The following is a 13,764-nucleotide window of genomic DNA, read 5'->3' as shown; positions in this document are numbered from 1 at the left end:
CCCATTCCCCCCCCCCCCATGAATCCCATGTGCAGCCTCACTATGGCAACTGTAGCTGTAGGGTGGCAATGCAAGCTGCAGATGACTTACCTGATCATTGCATATGTTGGTATACCAACAGTGTGTGTGGCTCCTCCATGGCTGTTGGTGACTCTGGTCACAGTATGCAGCTGGTGCACAGGGCGCCTTGTGGATGGGGCTTCTCCCTGGACACATGCCAAGCTTTGCCCCACTTCTGGCACAGCCGTCACACCCCCTTTCCCTCTCCATGGTGTTTGTCCTGCCCTCCCCTGGCTGCAGCCACATGTGGCTCTGTGGGGGCTGGGTTTGACAGTATCTGGTGGGTTGTGGCATGTGCAAGTAAATTGTCCACCTGTCTGTACGCATGACTGCCTTGGGCCATGTCAGCTGCACATCTTGGCTTGGCTGATCTTGTGGAATGCTTTTGGAATGCAATCATTTTCCTGTTGCTGTGGGGGTTGTGCCCATGGGCATCAGATGGGATTGTGGTCTGGTTATTGACTTGCACAGGGCATGGTGCAGTTCAGCAAGGAGATCACAGGGATGTCTTCCTGAAGTCAGCTAGTTGCCAATAACTGCTGCATGTACACAATTTGGTTGTGGGATTATCATTGCACAGCTTCTGTCACCCAGCAATGGCTTGCTAGGCAGTACTGTGGTTTTATTTTCACATTTTTTAATATTTTTTTAATATTTCCTCTAAGGATCTCAGGGTGGTATAAATGGTTCCTTTCCTCCTTTTGTCCTCACAACAACCTAATGAAGTAGGTTAGACTGAGAAATAGTGACTGGTGGCTGGGGGGCTGCACTGGCATCATGTGGGCAGGACGTGTGTTCCTCCTCTCCCCCTTGTTGGGCTGGCTTTAGAGATGGCATTTGTTCTGCCAGTGTCAGCACAGCCCTGGTGTGGCATCTGAAGGGGGGCTGTGTGTTAGGTCCAGACTTGCAGGCGTCAAGTATCACTATCCTCTCTTGTTTTGCACGTATACTGGGTCTGGTTTAGTGCCTCAGACATCTTCTCCTGCCATAATATAACCTCCTGTGTGACCTGAAAGTTACTTTCAGAAGTGATTCTGTGAACAGCTACAATGATAGTGGGTCCTATTCACATAGGCCTTCCATCACAAGTTGGCAACATTTGAGTCGGAACCAGCCACATTGGTTATCCTAGCCACTTAACTCTCTACCCTGCACATGCCCAATCTCGTCTGATCTCGGAAGCTAAGCAGGGTCAGGCCTGGTTAGTACTTGGATGGGAGACCGCCTGGGAATACCGGGTGCTGTAGGCTTATACCATAGTTTTTCGAGACTGAAGGTTGCCAACCATTTTGACTCTCTCCAACAGGTGTGTTACCCAAGCATTTAATCCATTTTTGCCCGGCCCATAGGTGTACCCATTTGGTCCCTGTTGCATATATGCACTGTTGGGCAGAAATGGCTTAAGGATGCAGCCATAAGGAAGCAATTCCCAAGTCACTTCAGATACATTTCAATTTCTGGCTCCATTCAACTAGATGGGGAAAAACAGCCTTTGATTCAGTGAAGTTTCTTGTTGTTTTTTCTTCTGTAGTGTGACTTTAAAAAGAATGTGCTTGTGCTTCTAAACTGTCACATTCTTCCCACCCCCCTCCAAGGCAGCAAATGAATTATAGCAATTGTTTTAGATCCAAAGCATATGAGCAGGTGAAAACAGACTGCCTGCTAGTTTGTTTAACCCATTTAATGAGAATTCTCATTAAGAATTCTCAAAGGTTTCAGTGGGTCAAGAATTAAGCTTTCATTGGAAAATTTGATTTTCTCCTGTCTTTTCCTTTTATGTCATCTTATTAAATAATATAGTTCATCATTTTCATCTGTCTTAGAAGACCTGCATTCAGAAACTTCTTGTTGGATAGAACTCCATGAATGAACCACCTGGCATTAGAAAAGGATACTCTCGGAATGACAATGTTTGCATTTTCAGTAGCAAGAGTAACAGAGTTGTTAAATACATTTTTTTAAATGCTAAGTTAGAAATCACTCTTCCACCCAAGACAGCAAGATCAGTTATTTGTCTAAATGAACTGAAGGAGCTAGTCTATGAAAAAATCATTTTGAATGGTTTATCAATCAAGCAGGTTTTCAATACTTAGCAAAGTGTTACTGAATATTTTAGAAGGTATTTAATCAGCTATACACAGGCAAACATTATATATATATGGACTTTATATATCTGGACTTTCAGAAGGTGTTCAACACGGTCCCTCACCAAAGGCTACTGAAAAAACTCCACAGTCAGCGGATTAGAGGGCAGGTCCTCTCCTGGATTGAGAACTGGTTGAAGACCAGGAAACAGAGAGTGGGTGTCAATGGGCAATTGTCACAATGGAGAGAGATGAAAAGCGGTGTGCCCCGCTAATCTGTCCTGGGACCGGTGCTCTTCAACTTCTTCATAAATGAACTGGAGACGGGGTGAGCAGTGAGGTGGCTAAGTTTGCAGACTTTTCCGAGTGGTGAAGACCAGAAGCGATTGTGAGGCGCTCCAGAAGGATCTCTCCAAACTGGCAGAATGGGCAACAAAATGGCAGATGCGTTTCAATGTCAGTAAGTGTAAAGTCATGCACATTGGGGCAAAAAATCAAAACTTCACATATAGGCTAATGGGTTCTGAGCTGTCTGTGACAGATCAGGAGAGAGAACTTGGGGTGGTGGTGGACAGGTCGATGAAAGTGTCGACCCAATGTGCAGCAGCAGTGAAGAAGGCAAATTCTATGCTTAGGATCATTAGAAAAGGTATTGAGAACAAAACAGCTAATATTGTAATGCCATTGTACAAATCGATGGTAAGGCCACACCTGGAGTATTGTGTCCAGTTCTGGTCGCCACATCTCAGAAAGGACATAGTGGAAATGGAAAAGGTGCAAAAGAGAGCGACTAAGATGATTACTGGGTGGGGGCACCTTCCTTATGAGGAAAGGCTACGGCATTTGGGCCTCTTCAGCCTAGAAAAGAGATGCCTGAGGGGGGGACATGATTGAGACATACAAAATTATGCACGGGAAGGATAAAGTGGATAGAGAGATGCTCTTTAGACTCTCACATAACACCAGAACCAGGGGACAGCCAGTAAAATTGAGTGTTGGGAGAGTTAGGGCAGACAAAAGAAAATATTTCTTTACTCAGTGTATGGTTGGTCTGTGGAACTCCTTGCCACAGGATGTGGTGACGGCGTCTAGCCTGGATGCCTTTAAAAGGGGATTGGACAAGTTTCTGGAGGAAAATTCCATTACTGGTTACAAGCCATGATGTGTATGCGCAACGTCCGGATTTTAGAAATGGGCTATGTCAGAATGCCAGATGCAAGGGAGGGCACCAGGATGCAGGACTCTTGTTATTTGGTGTGCTCCCTGGGGCTTTTGGTGGGCCGCTGTGAGATACAGGAAGCTGGACTAGATGGGCCTATGGCCTGATCCAGTGGGGCTGTTCTTATGTTCTTACACATCTTCAAACAATTATACAAAAGAAATTACTGATGGATATTTTCTTTATGTTATTAATTACATCTCTACCCCACCCTTTTTTCAGGGGGCTCAGTGTGGCCTTGGTAGGTTTGTGAACTGTATTGTATTAATATCCAGTGAGCTTTGTATCTGAGGAACCTAACCTAAATATCCACTGGACAACAGTCTATTGTACTATCTTGACCCTTTTAAAAATTAAAGGTCACATTTTCAGGATTCCAAGTCAAATTTATCTCTTCATTCAACAGCAGTGCCTTGATTTCTGTATCTTTACTGTGGAGATAAACGGGCTTGAAATTGAAATATAACCTCAGACAACAAGAACAATGCTTTTTGTATGCCACACTCTCACTCATTAATTTGGATGGAAAGTTGAACATCCCTTTGACATTAAAGAGCATGAATGAGACAGGAAATGCACTGAAACAATGGCAAATACTTAGAGAAGCTAAGTATTAGTTATTTTAAACCCACTGTGTTTGGTAAGACTTAGCTGTAACCCTATCTTACTCACTGGAAACACTTCTCAGCTTTGGATATGCCTTTGAATCCTACCCTTCTTCACATGGCTTCGGTGCATTCAGCTGCTTTAAGTACTTTCTTCCCTGTCCAGAGTATTTCTGATATCAGAAGTGTTTGGGAGAAGCTGAACAGTGATGTAAAGTGGGGAAGCAGGTGATTAAGATTAACTCCCTGCCCCATGTTACTTTTGATATGCTATTAAGAATATTTATATACTGTACCACCTTATAGTAGCATAGGCAGAGAGGGTGCAAAGCACTAAGTTTTGCAGGGCACCTCACCTCAGTGTGAAAGTGGTCCCTCCCCTCCCCTTCAGAGCCATTCAGGGCTGCAAGAGCAAAACAGAAGAGATGCCCCCATTTTGATCTAGCACAGGGGTGGCCAAACCACAGCACACCACATGCCACTTTTTATGTAGAGAATCTTGAACATGCCACTCCACCTTAACATATTTTTAGCGACCACCATGATAGCTAAATAAAGCTTCCAATTTCAAGAGCAGTATATCTTTGTGTGTCAGAAAGTACAGGGCAAGAAACATGGGGGTGCTGTTGCCTATTTGGGGCTTTCCAAAGACACCAGGCCAGAAAGCTGGCATGCATAGACCTTTAGTCCAGCCCAGCAGGTCTTGTTTCAAAGTCCATATAATGTGCATTCATTGCCCTTCTGCATAGCTCAGCCCTCCTCTGCCTGCCCACCTTTTCATCCTCAAAGATGATCTTAGCTAGGATCTCTTTGCAAATGGTTTTCGTAAAGATAGCACTCTTGTTACGCTTCTTAACTGGACTGGGCCACCTGAGCTTTGCTGATATCATTGGCCATCTCTCCTCTGCCCCACTTGGCTGCTTTCTATAACTGACCACTTGCCTCTTCAGTGTTCCACCAATACTGGCCTTCTTGGGTAAGCCAGTGACCCATCAGTTAATAGAATGCAGTTCACTAGCATCTTCCCTATTGGCTTTCTCTCCTTTCCATAATTTTTTCTTGTGTTTCTCCCCATTTTCCAACCAGAGCAAATCCAGCATAGTAGCTATGGTTGCCCTGAGTGTGCCCATTACAGCGTTAGAAACTTGGGGACATGCTGTGTAGGGAGTAGCAAAGAAATCAAGCAAACCAGAAACCTGTAAACCGCTGTAGTGCTTTCTTTGCTATTAATTAAATGTATTTTTTTTCCAAAAATATATGACAACTTTGTGTGTGCCACTTAGAAAGTGTCCATGTGCCACTACTTGCTGCAGGTTGGGCACCTCTTCTCCAGTGGCCCAGAGTGGCTCTGATGGGGAGGTGTCCTGCAGAAGAGGTTTGCAGCTATGCTTCTAGCTACTTTAAAGAGGTACAGTATATAAATATTCTTTAGAACAAGGAGAACAGGGAGTTAATCTTTTGCACCCCCTCTAGCTATGCTATTGGCACCTTACACAGCAAAATAAATGAAAATGATTCCCTATCCCAAAGAGGCAGACTATCTCAAGAAAGATGCATGGGAGATGCTTATGGAAAAGTTGTTAAACGGGGTTGCACGGAAACAGTTGGTCTTTCTTTCCCTACTAAATCTTAGTGATCCAATATTATAAAGCAGTGTTTCTCAAACTGTGGGTCGAGACCCACTAGGTGGGTCACGAGCCAATTCCAGGTGTGTCCCCATTCATCATCATCATCATCATCATCATCATCATCATCATCATCATCATCATCATCATATTATTATTATTATTATTATTATTATTATTATTATTATTATTAACAGTATTTATATACCACTTTTCAACAGAAAGTTCACAAAGCGGTTTACAGAGAAAATCAAATAAACAACTAATGGCTCCCTATCCCAAAGCGCTCACAATCTAAAAGGATGCAAAAAAACACCAGCAGACAGCCACTAGAAAAGACAGTGCTGGGGTTAGGAGGGCCTGTTACTCTCCCCCTGCTAAATAAAAGAAGAGCACCCACTTAAAAAGTGCCTCTTACCCAGTTAGCAGGGGTTATTTTCAATATTTTATTTTTAATATTTTAGACTTGATGCTCCCATGGTTGTTGTTGGCAACCTTCAGTCTCGAAAGACTATGGTATCGCGCTCTGAAAGGTGGTTCTGGAACAGCATCTAGTGTGGCTGAAAAGGCCAATTCGGGAGTGACAATCCCTTCCACACTGGGAGCAAGTGCAGTCTGTCCCTGGTCTGTCTCCCTGGCTATGGGCCTTCCTTCTTTGCCTCTTAGCCTCAGACTGTTGGCCAAGTGTCTCTTCAAACTGGGAAAGGCCATGCTGCACAGCCTGCCTCCAAGCGGGCCGCTCAGAGGCCAGGGTTTCCCACTTGTTGAAGTCCACTCCTAAGGCCTTCAGATCCCTCTTGCAGATGTCCTTGTATCGCAGCTGTGGTCTACCTGTAGGGCGCTTTCCTTGCACGAGTTCTCCATAGAGGCGATCCTTTGGGATCCGGCCATCATCCATTCTCACGACATGACCGAGCCAACACAGGCGTCTCTGTTTCAGCAGTGCATACATGGTAGGGATTCCAGCACGTTCCAGGACTGTGTTGTTTGGAACTTTGTCCTGCCAGGTGATGCCGAGAATGCGTCGGAGGCAGCGCATGTGGAAAGCGTTCAGTTTCCTCTCCTGTTGTGAGCAAAGAGTCCATGACTTGCTGCAGTACAGAAGTGTACTCAGGACGCAAGCTCTGTAGACCTGGATCTTGGTATGTTCCGTCAGCTTCTTGTTGGACCAGACTCTCTTTGTGAGTCTGGAAAACGTGGTAGCTGCTTTACCGATGCGTTTGTTTAGCTTGGTATCAAGAGAAAGAGTGTTGGAGATCGTTGAGCCAAGGTACACAAAGTCATGGACAACCTCCAGTTCATGTGCAGAGATTGTAATGCAGGGAGGTGAGTCCAAATCCTGAACCATGACCAGTGTTTTCTTCAGGCTGATCGTCAGTCCAAAATCTTGGCAGGCCTTGCTAAAACGATCCATGAGCTGCCGGAGATCTTTGGCAGAGTGGGTAGTGACAGCTGCATCGTCGGCAAAGAGGAAGTCACACAGACATTTCAGCTGGACTTTGGACGTTGCTCTCAGTCTGGGGAGATGCTCCCATGGTATGTGAGTGCATTTGGGGAAATGTTACAGACCTGTACTTTTAACAAGCTATGTATATTCTTTGAATAATGATAGTAAATGGGACTTACTCCTGGGTAAGTGTGGGTAGGAGTGCAGTCTATGATTGTTAAAAATTTTCCTCAGATGTTTAGCACTGAGACCCACTTTTTTAGAATGAGAATCTATCAGGACCCACCAGAAGTGACCTCATGACCAGAAGTCACTTGATGATGTCACTTCTGGTCATTAGATCACTTTTGGTGGGTCCTGATAGATTCTCATTCTAAAAAAGTGGATCTCAGTGCTAAACATCTGAGAACCACTGCTATAAAGGGTGCATTTTTGCCCAGTGAGCAGGTGTTTCAAAAGTAGATTTCCCTCTGCTGACTGGGCAAACCAGGCAATCATGTATTTAACAAACACACAGTTGCACCTAATCTTTAGTTTACCCGGAATGCAATATTATCATTTGTACTCATTTTAATGTTGGCAATTTTCCTAGAATTGTCACCTTCTTCACTTGCAAAAGCTCTGAGATTAGCAATTACATGACAGGCTTATATTCATCAAGTGAGTTTCTTTTTTTGCAGCCCAGTGGGGGGAACCTACCTTGATTCAGTTTCTTTCTGAGCCACAGCTGTTCAAAAAACAGTCTCTCAGAAAAAAAGGGGGTATCCCTATTCTTTACCCAGTTTTCTACCACCTCTATGGCAGAAATCATTCACCCTGTCTGTCAACCACAGGAATGTCAAAATGGATTCTCACACACACACACACACACAGGGTGGGGAGGAGGAATGGGAAGTAAAGACTTGGAGGAGTTTCCACTTTTAACTGCTACAAGATGTTTGTAGAAAAAACCAAAAAGGCAGTTTGCTTGCTTACCCTGTTGATAAGCACAGGAATGCAAGAAAGGATATTACTGCAAACAAATGAGACATTCTTGGCAAGCAAGGAGTCACCTGCAGGCACCAGCTTATTGGCAGTGGGAAGATGGCTATGGACAAAAAGAAGAAAAATCTGTTAAATCTCCTGGTATGTGAAACAGAAAAGGGGAGGACTTGCTGCAGTCTCACTGGGTCAGAGGACCACGGAACTTCAATGAGGCACATGCTGTTCAGAACTAGGGGGACACTTTTCATTTGGAGTTGTCACTTTAAGAGGCAGCAGGGCCAGCACATTGCTGTGTCCCAAGTGGATGTTCTAGTCATCTATCGGAAGAACAAAACTCAGAAGCATTCAACAATTGACACAACAATTAACTGTCATGTGCATTTTGAGCAGAGCTTTTCACTGGAATAGAATCTATATATAATTTCCCCCTGCCCCTTATTTTAACTGAAGAACTATACAAAGGCAGATCTCACAACATTATATTCTTGAATATAGGGACAGATTCCTGCTGTAGGGACAGATTGTTTTAGACAAACAGCTTTATCCTTTGTCTTGTGCACAAAGTCTTTATTTACCTTCCCCTGCGGGTTCTGTAGCTTGCTGGAACCTCTCTGCTCTCACAGCCCAGCATGTTTTGTGAACTAGCTGCTATTTTTCAGCTTTCTGCATGTGCACCTTCAGGGCTAGCCTGATTATGCCTGGTGAGCAAACATCTCATGTATCAGATTAGCAGATGGATTGGAGTTATAAGAACAGCCCCACTGGATCAGGCCATAGGCTCATCTAGTCCAGTTTCCTGTATTTCACAGTGGCCCACCAAATGCCCCAGGGAGCACACCTGATAACAAGAGACTTGCATCCTGGTGCCCTCCCTTGCATCTGACGTAGCCCATTTCTAAAATCAGGAGGTTGCACATATACTTCATGGCTTGTAACCCGTAATGGATTTTTCCTCCAGAAACTTGTCCGATGGTAGGATGCCCCATAACCAACCCAAGAGCCTCACCTTGCTGCCTCCACAAGCATCACCTCTATTCTGCCTTCCCTCTTACCTGGCCTGACCCCACAGCTGATGTCACTGTTTCTTCTTCTCCAATTCCATTATTTGTAAAAGGAGGGTAGAATAGTGGCCTAGAGCAGGGGTGGGCAACCTTAAACATTCAAAGAGCCATTTGGACCTGTTTTCTGGAGAAAAGAAAACCTCGGGAGCCACAAACCCTTTTGACATCTAAAATGAAGATAACACTGCATATATAGTTTTTTTTTTACCTTTTTGCTATGTATAAAAAAAAACCTATAGTGTGTTGCATTTTTGAAATGAATGAACTGCTACAGAGAAAACAATATGTAACATATTTTAATGTTACAAGATCACCATAATCTTAAATTTAGAATTACATATAAAAAACGAAAGAGCTAAAATAAAATACATTTAAATTAAATACTAATTTATTTTCCCAGGGCCTGCCCTAGCCAATTTGGTGCTATAGGCAAGACTTGAGCTGGTGCCCTCCCTAGCAAAAAATCCTGACCAACAGTAAATAGTCATTTGTGTCTTTTCCACAGTAATGTAAAAGAGGTACAATGAAATACAAAATCTAATGACTAGTATTTTTCAATACAATAAAGAGATTTATAGTTATTACTCCCCCTTGTATGTCCCAATTTATAATGCACTCCCCTCTTGTATATGCAACTTTTATAATGCGCTCCCCTCTTACATTTTTATAATGTAGCCCCTTCTTGTAGCTCCCTTGTAGGTGCTGGGGCACCTTCCTTATGAGGAAAGGCTACAGCGTTTGGGCCTCTTCAGCCTAGAAAAGAGGCGCCTGAGGGGGGATATGATTGAGACATACAAAATTTTACAGGGGATGGACAGAGTGGATAGGGAGATGCTCTTTACACTCTCACATAACACCAAAACCAGGGGACATCCTCTACCTGTCTCCTCAGAAGTCTGCCCCAGAAGAGTGAACGGGGCTTCCTCCCAGGGAAGTGTGGACAGGCTCCTCTCCCTGTCTACTCAGAAGTCAGCCCCAGAAGAGCGAATGGGGCTTCCTCCCAGGGAAGTGTGGACAGGCTCCTGTCTCCCCAGTGGGGCGGGGAGAGCAGGTCCAGGAGAGCGCAGCTGCCCCTGCCTGCCTGCCGAGGAAGGAGCTGCTGTGCGCGCGGGGGGGGGGGGGCGCTTTGCAGGGAAGGAGCTGCAGCTTTGCAGGGAGGAGCGGCGCCCCGCACTCACCAGCAGCCACCCGCAGCACATCGCACCGGAGTGAGGCGCCCTAGGGGCTGGGCTGGCTGGGCAGAGGCCAAGGGGAAGGGCGCCCCGCTTCCAGCCCCCACTGGGGAGCCGCATCAGAGGACTGAAAGAGCCGCATGCGGCTCTGAAAACACAGGTTGCCGACCCCAGGCCTAGAGTGTCTCCTGAAAGATGCTCTAGGCCAGGGGTGTCCAAACTTTTTGGCAGGAGGGCCACATCATCTCTCCGACACTGTGTCGGGGGCCAGGAAAAAAAAGAATTAAATTACATTTCAAATCTGAATAATGTACATAAATGAATATATTAGTGGTGGAGGCTTATATGAATGAATGCAGAGGCTTATATGAATGAATGAAGGTCTTGCAAAAACTCAAGGCTTATAAAAGGCCTTGCACAAAGCAAGGCCAGCCTTTCCTTTGCTGCCACTACTGTATCACAGATGTGAAACAGCAAACAGTGGAGGGAGGCCTCGTCCTACAGCTCATGCGAGAGGTCAAACAGTTGGCCATCATGCTGAGAGAAGTTGCATTAGGCCAGTGCGGGCTTCAGCAAGACTCCGGAGGGCCAGAGGCTCATTGGAGACTGGGGGCTCCCTGAGAGCCGGATTGGGAGTCCTCAAGGGCTGCAAGTGGCCCCAGGGCCAGGGTTTGGGCACCCCTGCTCTAGGTCACCACCAATCTGTACTCCTCCACAGACTTTCACTCTCTGCTTTTCTAAAAGTGTGGGAGCAGGAAGAGGAAGTGGGGGCATGAATGTGGGAGAAATTATGGAAGGGGCATATGGGTGGTGGGCTGAACAAGTAGGAGTAGCAACTTGCCAGTTCTGCATAAAGCTTGAAGAGGGCTTGAGTTGGTCCTGTAATCTCACAGTGTCTCCTTCTTCCCCAGTTGTATTCCAACAGGCTGTTGCTGATGTTGCTGCTTATTCATTAATACTTTATCCACCTCTCCTCCTGGTATCAAGCCAAAAAAGGTGTCTTGCCCTTCTTCATCTCCACAAAGCCTTGGGTTCTCCATTTTTCATGAAGCACGTGTTGTAGATCTGGGAGACGAAAATGTTGTCAACAAATATACTGTAGCCTAAAAAATACTGTCCTACTCCACCATCCAAGGTTAAAAGCTAAGCATTTAATCTGTATACACCAGAACTGGTGCCAGGTTCTTCTGGGCTCTGGGGCACAATCCAATTCTAAGGCTTTTTCTACCTGTGGACACAAAGTACATGTGCACTTTGCTTTCCCCTGTGATGCTCTTCCCTCTGGTTTGCCTTGCTCTTCTTCCTCACTTCCTGCTTGCTTTGTCCCAACGCTGGCTTGCCCCTCAGCTTACCTGAGAACTGGGGTTTATCTTTGGCTGGTGAGAAGGTGGGGTCAGTTCCTCCCTGCCCTCCCCTGGAACGCTCCTAGATGGGAGCATGCCCACCCCATTTCCCTCCAAGGAAAGGAGGGAGGAGAAAGTGGGCAGTTCCTCCTTTCCCTCCCAGAAACCAATAGGGGTTGCCCCCAGAGGCCTTAGGGGGCTCTTGAGAGAATTGTAGTGGCTGCTATGGGAGTAATGGCTACTTAACATTCATTTTGAAGTTCTCATCATGTGATGACTTTAGGTTCCAAGTTGACTTTTAGGCTCTTGCGAGTCATATGGCAACCATGAACCAGAATGACCTGAGCCCTGGCACACACCCAAGACTTGAGGATAAGTCTGAAAATGCTACTGTTTCATACATACACACAAGTGTGCAAATATATATACATAGCACAAAGTTCTAAGACCAAAGAATAAATATGATTAAGGGCACAATCCTAACCAGGTCTACTCAGAAGTAAGTCCTATTTTGTTCAATGGCACTTACTCTCAGGAAAGTGTGGTTAGGATTGCAGCCTAAGATTACTAGATACTAACTTGTTGATTTAGGTACCGGTCTATGAGATTATTGATAGACAGTGTAAAAGCAGTACAACTGAGAGCCTTTTCTCATGAAATATTTTGTATTCAGCATGAAGAACTGAGAACAACATAGGTGTGTTCAGTGTCAAGAATGACATGCATGCTTCAAACATGACTTCTTTAAAAAAACAAAGAAGAGCTGGCAAAGATCATGCCTCCATCTAGTGGGTTTTTAAGGGACAGACCATGTTTGTATCAATTATGTGCTCATCATAATTGACATGACTGTCAGGGAAATTCAGAATGGTCAAGGACCATGCAGCAGGTATAGGTAAGGGCGGATCAGACTCTATTTGTGCCAGTCTAGAGGTATCATACTGCCTGCCAATCACCAGCATTGATGCTGCACTGTTCCTGTTCCTGTCTGGGCAAACCCTGTCTCTGACCCCCTGCCCAATATCTCAGTAGGCTAGGTTCTGGCTACAAGGTGCTGGTTCTTGATTATTCCGATTCATTTATGTCTTGTTCTTGCAAAACCACACCAAGACGAGATAAACTGTGAGCTCAGTCCAGGCAAAGCAGAGTTGGTATGACAGACAATGCGGCTTCTGAATTACACTAGTATGTTAAGCAAATGAGGTAACCACCTCATAATATTGTACTTTCATGGAACTGCTCTCACAAAATATTTTTCAAGACAAGTATGGATTCAAAATCCTTCCTGCACATGGGCAGCCCAATTCTACCTAATTGCCCGCATGGCGATGCAGTGGTTCCTGTGCGGCTTCCTCTGCATCCTGAGGTGGATTTTTGGCTGCTGGAGGTCTCCTTGGGGTAAAGGGACATTTGTTCCCTTGCCCAAGGGAAAGCCCCAGCAGATGCTATGAATTAACTTGGACCTCTGCTAGCTCGATTGCTGGTGCAAGTCCGCGTTGATCCCTGGATTAAGTCTGGAATGGGGGTCAGGATTTGGCATGCATCAGTGCTGCTGAACATGCCCCCTCCCAGGCCTGATCTGCCCTCCTCCCCACTCCTCCCCACCCCATTCAACTCCTCTCATCAATCCTTCATGCTGGCTTATCTTCTCCAGCAGGCATCCAGCATCTATTGGCAGGCTGAGCTGGCAGTTCTCCATGTGTGATGGCTGCCAACCCACACACATTGGCCTAGTTGCGTTTGTGTCAGCTATAAAGGAAGATACACTGAGGAAACGGCATTCTCTTTCAATAGGATTGTGCTGTATGTCATTTTGGTCTTGGGTCATTTCTTAAATAAAAAATTGTAATGTGGCATGTGTCTTCCGTATACATTAGCAGGTTGGACTTTTAGTCCTTATTGGGTATATAGTGTGCTACAAAAGAGAGAGCCTTCACTGGGAAATGCCAGACTCTCATCCATCCATCCATCCATGCATCCTTCCTTCCTTTTTCAGATCTCAAAAGTTGTCTCTGCTGCCTGAGAGGACCTAAAGAGGCTGCAATTACATGAAAAGAGCAAGGTGAGTCATGACAAAGAATTGAAAATATATCACGGTATTAAGGAAAAGCAAGATTTGAAGTGGAAAAAGATATCTACTCCAGTTGAAACTGCAGCATTGACC

General features: G+C 45.2%; 1 pseudogene; it reads left to right on the top strand.

The window, feature by feature from the left end:
* Window positions 1-1,191: 1,191 nt before the first annotated feature.
* On the top strand, window positions 1,192-1,310 carry LOC136658112 (5S ribosomal RNA; annotated as a pseudogene).
* Window positions 1,311-13,764: the final 12,454 nt, after the last annotated feature.

This window comes from Tiliqua scincoides, chromosome 7 (genome assembly GCF_035046505.1).
Source record: "Tiliqua scincoides isolate rTilSci1 chromosome 7, rTilSci1.hap2, whole genome shotgun sequence".
In the NCBI taxonomy this organism is placed as follows: domain Eukaryota; kingdom Metazoa; phylum Chordata; class Lepidosauria; order Squamata; family Scincidae; genus Tiliqua; species Tiliqua scincoides.
The sequence above is the reverse complement of the archived record's forward strand: the minus strand, read 5'-3'. Positions and strand labels throughout refer to the sequence as shown.